The sequence below is a fragment of the Quercus suber genome, unplaced genomic scaffold (genome assembly GCF_002906115.3).
Source record: "Quercus suber isolate HL8 unplaced genomic scaffold, Cork oak 2.0 scaffold_15, whole genome shotgun sequence".
Taxonomy (NCBI): Eukaryota; Viridiplantae; Streptophyta; class Magnoliopsida; order Fagales; family Fagaceae; genus Quercus; species Quercus suber.
The window spans coordinates 1,878,090-1,890,091 of NW_027069480.1; the positions used below are offsets into that span (position 1 = coordinate 1,878,090).

At 34.8% G+C, this 12,002-nt stretch overlaps 1 long non-coding RNA gene across 1 annotated transcript; it reads left to right on the forward strand.

Annotated features, from left to right (window-relative positions):
- The first annotated feature begins 9,616 nt into the window (after nt 1-9,616).
- Nucleotides 9,617-11,289, forward strand: LOC112025699 (uncharacterized). The gene is made up of 3 exons (XR_002884273.2): nt 9,617-9,726; nt 10,584-10,662; nt 10,884-11,289. It is a non-coding gene; the product is annotated as an uncharacterized LOC112025699 (long non-coding RNA).
- The last annotated feature ends 713 nt before the right edge of the window (nt 11,290-12,002 follow it).

A 12,002-nucleotide genomic window follows, 5' to 3' on the forward strand; every position in this document is an offset into this window, starting at 1 on the left:
TGGGGAGAATTTGACCTAGCTATCCTCAAGGTAAACCTGAATCCACTATGCGAAAGAATCGAAGTTCATACAAAAGGACTTACAAGCTCCCCGCTTGACTTCCTAATGCTACCCACCAGTAGAACTTACTGACACGACCACGTGCAAGCTCCGAATCCACAGACTCCTTCTTTCTTGGATTCTCCAATCAGCTACAAGCACCTACGCTTGTTATTCTTTAAGCTCCAATGGCAGCAACCCAATTGATCATCAAGGTGTTAAAGTAATCTCTACCTAGAAAACCCTAAGTTTTGTGTAAAGGAAAGCTCCTCTAGATCTCACAAGAGATTTACACAAAACAGAAAAGTATGAGCAACAATACAATAGGAGCAACTCTAAAAACGTGGTTAGGGTTTTTCTTTATATACCTAGGGTAAAAACAGAAAACCAAAAACGTTTAATGAGTTAGGGTTGAGCTGGAATATTCTGTAGAAAAACATTCTGCCCGAGATTCGATCGATTGAGTCTTTCTTTCGATCGATCGAGCCAGGCCGAAATGCACCAATGCATCTGCAGCCTCTCGATTCCAACTTTACATGAAAGACCGAACTTTGAGCAAGCCTAAACAAGACTAAACATATTATTTTGATCATGATTTGCCAACATTACACATTAGAATTCTAAATACATAAATTCCTAAATCTTTAGAACCTAACACATTTGTTCAATTGTACTTGTTTAAATGTGATGTGTGTGTGCTCATCTTTATATGAACCATTCCAAAAAGATTTTTAATCATTTTATATGTTTTTGAAAGTCATTTTTATCACTCTTTGTGTTCATGCTTAGTGCTTACATTGTTTTTCAATGTTTAAACATGTTCTAGGTTGAAAAACAAGTGTTAAAATTTTTGGCCACTCATTTGGGCGACTTGCAACTAGCTAAACCAAGTTGTGAGTTTTGGCGGCTCGTTTTGGCGACTTGCCCAATCGTGAGTTCACACAGAATGGTTTTGCGGCTCACTGGCGACTCGTTCGTGACTCGCCCAGTTGCCAAATGCCCAGAATCAGCTTTTTAAAGAGCTTTTTCGTGGAAAACTTATTTTAAACCTCTCACATCCTCTCTTAAACCCTTCTTTCAATATTTTTATATCAAAACCCAATCAATTTGAATGATTTTTCATTCTATTAACATCTCTAAGGTAATTTTAAACCCTTTCTATTGTTTTGGATCCTTAGATTATGTTTTGGTAAGCTTTGTGCCCTTGGTTGAGATTTTCATCATAGGGGTTGGGAAAACTTTTTTTTGGGTCAAATTTGTGTATGGGTTTGGTTCCATTTTGTTGATTTGCTCTAGATGTTGGCCAATTGTGGCAAAAAGATCATGTATTAAGGGTGGATTTCATAATGTTCATGCATTATTTCACATTGTTGATCATAGTGTGCATGCTAGGTGTTTGATAAAATGCCTCTTAAGCATTTTCTCACTTGTTTAAACTCCGATGAGTATCAAACTTTGGGGTTTCTCATGTTTCCTCATTAAAAACATGTTTGGTTCATTGGTTGTGTCTTTATCACACCTTGCTCCACATGTGCATTTTTCATGCATTGGTCATGCATTGCACATAGCCACCTCTTGCACACACACACCTCTTGCACACACCTTGCTACCCTTGTCATGCATTGGTTCATACATTGTTTCTTCATCCTAGCATGTCATGTCTTAGGATTGAGCTTCATTTTCTTATTCATCTCGTACCCTTCATACATCATTGCACTCCTCATGCATTATTATCATTGTTCATACCTTCATCTCTTGCCCTTTTTTCTCCTTGACCCCTTTGTCTATTCATGTCAAAAAGGGGGAGAGTATACTCTACAATAGTATAGTAGAGAGTTTTGTCATTTCTATATGACTCTTGTGCACATTCTTCAGGGGAGAAATTCCATTTCTTGTGCACATTCGTAGGGGGAGAGATATTCCATAGGGGAGATGCATATACCAAGGGGGAGAAGACATTGTCTGGTCAAGTTGCTCACATGTTTCACATTATGTTTACTTGATCGTAATTTACTTGTTACATTATACTTATCCGTTTATTACTTGCTTTACCTTGAAAGTCTAATGTGTTTTGTGCAAGTGTTTCAAGTTACAGGTATATATGTTCTAAGTTCATCATAGCTCCTGTGATTCATGATAAGGGGAGTGATATAATAAGGGAAGTACTTTATAATTTGTACATGTTACCTTTGTAGGTTTTTAAGGTGTTTATGATTTGTACCTAGTACCTTTGTAGGTTCTTAAGGTTTTTGTTTATGATTTGTACCCATATTGCTTTTGTAAGCTTTTAGGATTTGTTTCTTTGCACCTATAGGCCTTTGTGGTTTGTTCCTTACTTTATGTAGCCTGTGTGCTTTGCTAAATCAATACTTATAACTAAGTGTTATGCATTTCCTTCTAAGTACTGTCACTTCTGTGCCCTTGTAAGACTTTATTCCTAGATGCATATAATTTATGTACTGTACATTGGTTGAGTGTTGGTCATTCAGGTGATTTACCTAGTGTTTGTCTACTTGAATGTCCGGATGTTCATTCCAAGTGTGAATGAGCATTGTGATCACTTATATATAGTGATTGCTTGTTTTGGTCTTGCCATGGTTTATTGCTTTATTCCATTGTGCTTGATCACATTATACTTGCTCCATATGCTTTACAAGTTTTCTGCATACGATTAACTTATAGTGTTGTTGTGTTTCAGGAGTTCTTGTTCTTATGGTTCAAAAGCTTCACAGATTCTAGAGTTAGGTGTAAGTGAGTTTTCCAACTGTTCCCAACTCACGTGTTAAGTCTAGAGTTTGTTTTAGGGTTTTGTCACGAAATAGCCAAAGGGGAAGATTGTAAGGTTGAAATTTATTAACCATCTTGTTGGTTTTATTCCATGCCAATTTGCTTGTAATTTAGCACTTAGTAACCCTGTATTTAGGTGGGATTCATGTAAGGGTAGTGTGTGAAGAAAGTGTGAAGAATTGCTCATCTTTGTGCAAAGAAGCAGAGACTCGCGGCTAGGACTCACGACTGACTCACAGCTTGCAAGCCGCCAAATGCTGTGCACGTGAGAAGCATGCGGTAAGGTGAAGGGTCACGCCAGCTGTCGCACTACAGGACAAAAGTTTCAAGCTAGCCAGGCCATTACCTTGCGACTTGAACTAGCGACTTGGACAAGCCACGAGGCCAAGCCACCAACTTACCCTGTTTGGCAAAAACTGACTCTTCATACTCCAAATACACACCATTATATATAGACCCTTATACCTATGAAATCGAGAAAGCTTCCAAAAAGAATTTTGTGAGAGAAACCCTAGAGAAAAACAATATTGCCTCTTCCCCAATCTTCACTAAGAGATTCTTCAAATTCCTCTACTCTCTTCCTCTCCATTGATACATCCTTGAGAGGTTCTTGACCAAACCCTTTTCTCATCACACCCATGTCTATGAGAAGGTTCATTTGGTTCTAAGGGAAGCAGTTCGGAAGGGACCAATGATTATTGGTTGATGCTATGGGTTATAGCAGAATCTGGTGAGCTAGAAAAAAAAAGGTTCGGCGCAACCTCGTTGGAGCAAGAAGCTTGGAGGGCTTAGGTACCTGGGTAGATTAGGCTTAGAGGGTCTATTGCTGTTCATGTATCCCAACTACATTTTCTAGTGGATTATTGACCGCTTGGAGGGCGGCGAGGTAGTTTTATGCCAAGGGCTTTGGTTTCCTCTTCGATAACACATCACGTGTTGTCTTTGTGTTTGCATCTCTCTTCTTTTATCTTTGCCATTTATTTTATATTGTGGATATGTTTATATTTGGCTTAGATTGTTTATCAATTCTGTGGTTGGCTTATGTTCATGTTCCGCACGTTAATTGTTTGATAATAAGCTTGAATTAATTTTTTGTTATTTGGAGTCTAAACGTTCAAGGGTGTTTTACACACATTGAACATTCAATTTCTCTTATATACTGGGTTCAATAAGGTTCAAAATAACTTACTTGTACCCCCCATATTGTCCAAAATTTTCTAGAACACTGCGCCTTGTTTTAAGTGATAATCCAACGGTTATGGTATTATTTATGTTACTCCTACTTCATATTTGTGATTTAAAATACCGTACCCTCTCCCACCATCTATATATATATATATATATATATCTCAAAAAACAAAAACAAAAACGCACACTGCGCTTGTAAATGATCCTACAGGTTTCATTTTGACCCAATTCATGAAAAATGATTTAATGATCATACAAGAAACAATAATTACTACCCGATGTGTCTTGAATGCCGTGACAAACAATAGTAATAGTACTAACAACATCCAAATCTTAGTTGACGCAATGTCTAAAATATTTTTTATTTTGGTAATCAAGTTTTATGGAGTGCCTTTATATCAAGAAAGTTAATACCGTACCGTACCGGCCGGTTTTTTTTGTACCGGTGAATTGACCGATACCAAAACCCCCCTTCATTCATACCGCTCTGAGTACCAACCCATACCGGACTGTTTTGGCCTTATCGGCAAAAATTGGATGTTTCGGCCGGTAAATCTAAATCGGGCTGGTTCCAAAAAAAAAAAAAAACCCAAAAATCATCGTTTTTGTCGTCACAGCCACTCACCACCACGTCACCTGTCGGCGGTTACTCCCATGTCTCCAACCACTTCCATTTTGTCGATCGCAGTCTCCCCACCTGCTTCAGCTTCTTCTTCCTCACCTCTTCACTTCTCCATTCTTTGTTTTTCTTCGTCTTTTCCGCTTTTCTGTTCTTTGGTATTTCTAGTTTTGAACGCCTATTGGTATATCCTGTTTTGTACACTAGAGACCCACTCCCACGTGAATATATTGAAGTCATTAAATGAGTAAAAAAATTTCAAAATTTTAAAACTTATCTCCAAGCACCCACATGTCCTAGTTTTAACTTTTGCACATTAATTTTTATTTCTTTTGTTTCTTAAATACTGCATTTAGTAAGCACATGTACTTAGTACTATTATTAAACTACAACCCTTCTTAAAATAAAAAGCTATACTACAACCATATTTATTAATATTTAAAGGAATTATTATTATTGGTTAGACTTTAAATTATTTTATATTTTTAAGAGAATATATAAAAAATTTTAAGAGAATATATATATATTTAGTGATAATCCCGAAACGGTACACTAGTATTAACGGGTACTCGAAATATATCGTACCGCTGGCCAAACCGGTATAGCTTCCGGTACAGTATTGACTTCCTTACTTTATATAGGCCTACAACCTATAAGACCAAAATAATGTTTTTGGTTGAATTTTATAAAACATTTGAGAAGAATCGCTCTTTTTCTTTGCCTACTAGCTTGGAGTTCCTGTATACTAGGCTGGTAAAAAAATATATCAATTTATCATATACACTTCTATGTTGCATAATTAGTCCTAAATTTTTGGGATCAACTATGAATTAACAAACTAATTAGGGTCATATGTACTTATTATATTCTTTCCTAAGTAATACTATGATATCTCCTTAATTGGAACAACCTTTTTTATGCCTCCTACTAATATTATTTAAAGTTTTTTACTTGAAAAATCGATTCATTCTTCTTCATTGGTATATTATCACTCTCATCTATATAGTGGCAAAGTTAGGATTTAGGTTCAAGGGAGACACAATTAAAAGAAAAGATTGCCAACAAAAATAATCCAAAAAATATTAGTAGACATTAAAAAAAAAATCATATTATAAAATAAAGGAACAAATAATAAATTCATAACTAATAACAAAAAATTCAAGAGATTAATCTAATTACATAAAGTTTAAACATGTTATTGGATTATTCAAAATAAATTTTGAAATAAATCAATATAAAAGTGTTAAAATTATATCAATATACTTAAAAAGTTGTATGCAACTTAACTCCATTGATTGCTTTTAGAAAAATAATGCAAAATTTAAATTTCTTTTTTTATTCTTCTAATTAGTTAAAACTTGAGTTTATAGCAAAAACTCAAAGTTTGAAACTATGCAAAAGTCTAGAGATGAGAGGAAAAAAAAAATTAGATGAGGAGGGATTGAAGATTTAGTATCATAAGAAATAAGTAATTTTTTTTTTTTAAAAAAGAAAACTTATTTTAACTTTAAAATTAATATGGACACATTGCTTTGAGTTGGATAGCCATGAGAAATTGTAAACTAGGTCTGGTAGATAGATTTGTTTTAAACTCAAAAAGTGTGATGATATGGGAAAATTGAATTTAAGTTATTTTAAAAGACCAAGTGTTGTGGGTAATTTTTATATTATCTCTTGGTCTTTGTCAAATATATATTTTAATAAAATGTATAGCATATATAATTATACCATGTCATATATATAGTTATTTTGAAAGACCAAGTGTCGCAATAATTTTCCTTTTTTTTTTTTTTTTTTTCTTTTTTTTTTTTCTTTTTTTTTTATGGAAGGTATAACACACACACACACACACATATATATATGGGTTGGGTTCAAGTTACACCTGGTGCAACTCTAAACAATATTACACCACTTAATAACTTTTTATTAAATGTGAATTTTGACAAATCTGCCTTTAGATTACATTATATTCAATTACTCTCTATGCTTACAAAATTTCACTGTGATCAAAAATTAATAGCCATGTTATTAATCAATTATTTAAATTCAAGTTTTTGTAGTTTAAAATAATTCATAAAAGATGAGTTTATAGATCACACAGTAAATAACATCCGATTAGCATGAAAATTTGCATACATGTTAAGCACATATATAACATGTAATTCAATGGTAGGATACTTAGAATATGAATTTAATAACAAGTTATTAGGTGATATAACATTACTTAGAGTTACACTAGGTGTAATTTGAACCTAACTCTATATTATATATATACCATATTCCTTCTTCTTCTCTTCTTCTTCTTTTTTTTTTTTTTTTTTTTTTTTTTTTTTTTTTTTTTTTGGGTATAAGACCATATTACCATGTTATATATATAGTTATTTTGAAAGACCAAGTTCACAAGTAATATTTTTAATGGAAGGTATAGCATAAATAATTATACCATGTTATTTATACTATTATTTAAGGAGTTTTTTTCTCAATTTTGATACCTAAAATATCCTCAAATTTACCAGTTTGTAAAACTTAAATAATAGGGATTGTATGTTTTTAGACTCCTTAAAACACAACTAGATTAACCTAGTTAATTAGCCAAGTGATTACTTAATCAAATTATCATATCTAAGTTAACACAAATATATCATATTATTGTAAAATGCAGAAAATAAGTAATACAATGATATGATAACCCAGGAAAACTAAACTGGTAAAAAACCTGAGGAGGATTTAACCTAGCTATCCTTAAGGTAAAACAGATCCAATATGAAAGAATTGAAGTTTACACAATAGTGACTTAAACCACTAACATCCTATTCCTACCTCGAGTAGGAAACTTACTACCACGACCACGTGATAGCTCCGAGTCCACAGACTACTTCTTTCTTGGATTCACAGCAAGTACAAACACTCACGCTTGTGTATCTTTAAGCTCTTAATGCAGCAATTGAATGATCATCAAGCTCTTGACATAAATCTAGATTCTTGAAGGCAAACACCTTTAGATCTCACAAAAGATTCACATACGTAGCATAAACAACAACTGCAACAACATGAAAATGTGGCTAGGGTTTTCCCTTTTATACTTATGGCAAAACATAAAACTCTACACATCAAACGGGCTTGGGCTAAGTTAGAAAATTCTGCAGAAAAATAATTTGCACTAGCTTCAATCGATCGAGTCTAATTTTCAATCGATCAAGCCAAGCAAATTTACACAGTAAATCTTGTAGTACACTCGATTCCAACTTTACACAAACGTACTTTGAGCAAGTTTAAATTAAGACTAAATGTTTTGATAATGGTTTGGCAACATTACAAAATGAAGTTCTAATACATTTAAACCTAAAGTCTTAGAACCCAACAAACTCCCCCTTTGGCAATCCATGATAAAACACAAACACAACAAAGTGCTCAAAGTTTACAAAAAATAGCCCAATAAAATATCATTGCCCAACACAAAAAATTCAACCTAACTACTATTTATCAGTTGCAAGTGTAGATAGCAGCACAACTGAATCAACTTGTATATTCCTGTAACACTTAACAAACACATAAACACATATATGGAAAATACAAATAAACAAAATAAATTCTTGATTTCACATAATCATAAACTACAAGACATATATCACAAATAACCTCATAAATATAAATCAATAATCAATGTAGCACAATGTGAAACAAGAAACAAAAATAAACACATCATAGTATCTCCCCTTATCATAGACAACTCAAATAAAACAAAATACATCATGAACCAAAAAATATATAAATACATGATGAAGCACCTAGATACAATCTATAGCTCCAAAGCTCCAAAAAAAAAAAAAATCTCCCCCTATCAACAAAATTTCCTCTCCATATGTACTCTCCCTTTTTTTGACGAATTGTCAAAGGAACTCACTCATCATCAAAAGGAGGTGGTGAAAGTGATCATCTAAAACTCGCCAAATTTGTTCTTAAAGCCTAAAGCTCGTTAGGCACGTACACCAAAAGCTGACCATAAGCTGCCTAAACGGTCATGACAATGTCCAAATCACGACAAATGTTGGAAACATCTGAAGTAGAAGATGGAGGAGTAGCAACAGTAGTCAAATCGACATACGCATCTGCAATCGAATCACCTGAAAAAGAAAAAAGGAAGAGGAGGAGGTGCACCAGAAGAAGTCTTTACTCTAGGGTGTTTAGAGCTAACTCATATATGAGCAACCCTATACCAAAGAAAGGTGGCACCTATAGGAGCTATGATATGGACAGGCTCAGACGCCGAAAACTCATCTAATCCTAAATGTAACAAAATCCTATGAATGAAAACAGGAAAGAAAAGAGCATAAGTAGTAGAACTACTCCTATGAAACTCAATAAAAGAACGAATGAAAAGATGAGGAAAGCTCATAGAAACATTTGTGACAAGGGCATACAAAAACACACATCTCTCTATAGGAATGGTGTGCAAATGAGAGATGGGTCAAATGAATGGTAAGAAATCCGAAAGAAAAGATAATGAATCTTGGTCAGCTTATGAGAGGTGATCTGTGGATTAGAACCCCACTAGATAGAAGTACCAGTAATAAATGACATAATGTCATCTAAGAGAGGAGACTCATCATAAGGATAAACAGGATGTTGGACTAGTGGCATCCCGAGAGCATCAGCTACTACCGAAGGAGTAATGGTGTACTCTTTACCCCGTATCCAACTCTTCACTGAGTGTTGGAATCATAGAAGTGGATCAAGAGGTTTGAGTAGAACTCTTTGATCAAGGTAGTTGGAGGGGGATGTGAAATGTCCAACAAAGGAAGCCAACCCCNTGTGGGGGGGGGGGGGGGGGGGGGGGGGGGAAGGCCCCCGCGCCATGCCATAGCTCCACTCCTGCCGATGTGGAGCTGAAGCAGGCTGGCAGGAGCTGGAGGAACCAATAATTTCACTGCCATCTCACTCTCTAGCTGGCTTTCTGACACGAAGAACAGTACGTGTCGTTCTGAATTCTACTATATAAATGGCAGGGCATGCACATACACAACCCCATAGTACTGTGGTTGTAGAATTATTTTAAGCAGAGGAGTTGAGCACTTGTAGCAAGAGCTAAATAGGTATATAATTATTTTAGTTCCATCAAAATACCAAAAACAGCAATACAATAGTGCACAATTATCTATAACCGAGCAAGATAAGAGCTAAAAAAAAAAAAAATTTTAATCCCGGCACATACATTCTTTTTTTTTTTTTTATAAGATCCTAGCACATATTAAAATAATACCAGTTCATTTCTCTCTCTCAGTCACTCTCACACCGTGCCTCTCTCTCTTAGTCTCTCACTTCTCATCTGAAGCTCTCTACTCTCTCAAGCTCACTCTTTCACCACCGCCGGCCCGACTCATCCTCAACGTTGCCGCCACCGAAGCTCAACATCACCGACCCACCAACCGTCCCAAGCCGCCGATTGGCCTCAGACCCACGCTGCCAATTCACCTCAGACCCACTTCTCTTCTGCCAATCCACTTCAGGTGGGTTTCGTGGTGGTGGGTGTGAGTGTTTCCTGGTGGTTCTAGTGGGTGTGGCCTTGGTTGGATTTTTTTTCTGTGTTGTGGGCTGTGGTGGTGGTTGTGGTTGTAGTTGTGTGTGTGGCTGTGGGTGTTGCCTGGTGGGTTTGGTGGGTGTGGACTTAGTTGATTTTTTATTTTTTTCCTTTATTGTGGGCTGCGGCTGTGGTTGTGGTTGTGGTTGTGGTTGTGGTTGTGGTTGTGGTTGTGTGTGTGGGTGTGGGGCTCTGATGGTTGTGTGCAGTGATTGTCGGTAGTGGATATATTATTTTATTTTAGTAGTTATCTTATTTTATTGTAGTGTATATATTATTTTATTGTGTTAAAAGTTAAAATAAATCTATTGTTGCGTAAGAAAAATAAATAAACTAACTTTTTGTGGTGTTAAATAACTAAATTTTTAGCAGATTCTGGCTCAAGTAGAAGAAATGATGGAGAGGAAGTCACTTGGGCTTTTCATGTTGCTTTTCATTCTCTTGGCTTCTCGTATGTGTCTCTTTAGCCCTTTATTTTATGGAAAATAGTAAAACCTATAACAAATTTTACCATAATTAATTTACAAACTAATATAGTAAAGAATGCGATTGGTGGAATTCAATGATTTAATAAATAAATATTTAAATTACTTTTTTTTTTTTTGATGCATTTAAATTACTTTTTAGTGATACTAAAACGTGGTTTGTGTGTGTATGGGTTTATGATATCAGAAGAGATGGTGGTGCCAACAGAGGCAAGACAATGCTCGACACTGGTCTTCAGTACTGATCAATGCGACGCTAGATCCTGTCAGTTGCATTGCAAGGCCAACAATTACATTGTTGGCGAATGCAATTATTCTTCTAATTGTATTTGCAGATATAATTGTTAATCGATGCAACTAATTAAACGAGATCTGCACAAGCATCTGATATGGTAGTCAAGAATAATAGCTATATTTAGTTGCAGATCTTGAAGTTGTGTTTAGTTGTGATGTACAAATAAATTGTTCTCCGCATCAAAAAAAAAAAAAAAAAAAAAATTGTTCTCTTCCATTTGGGGAGAATCTATCATGTTAGCTTTTAGCTTTTCGATCAGTTGAATAAAGTATCATCCAGTGATGACTTGCTTGCTCAAGGTAATAGCACTTACAATTTATTTCAAACATGAGTTTGCTTTATTACCCACAATTTCTTTTTTCTCATTAATTTTTCTTTTTAAATTTTATTTTTTTAAATAGATTTGTTACTTTTATTTAACATTATTTTAAATAAAATAAATCAATAAAAATAAGCTGTTCTAAACACGTTTATTATATATAATACCACGATTTACATAAATTTCACTACAAGCTAGGTACTAATACAACTTATAAATTAATGTCCAATTAAAAAAATGGCGAAAACACCATTTTGGTCCCTACATTTTAGGATCACGGTCAATTTGGTCTTTACATTTTGAGAGTAGTCAATTTGGTCCATGTTATTTTCAAGTCACAAACAATTTGATCTTTACCGTTAAATGACTAACGGAATTTACTTAGGTGGCAGACAAAATACACATGTAGCATAAAATATAAATAATCATTCCTATCAGCCCTTCCACGTCACTTTCACTACTACTAATTCTAACCCATGTGACTCTCACATGGGTTTAAAAAAACAACTTTTATATATATAATTTTTTAAGGGAATAACTTTACATTTTTGGGAATATAAATAATAAATCCTCCCTCGAAAATAAAGAAACAAGAAATTCAAGGGGAGCCATGGCCCAAGGCCCCTACGTGTAGCTGTGGGTCCGTCGCTGCAAACAAGCTTAGTCAGCAGGAGACGATGTAGACAAGTGCA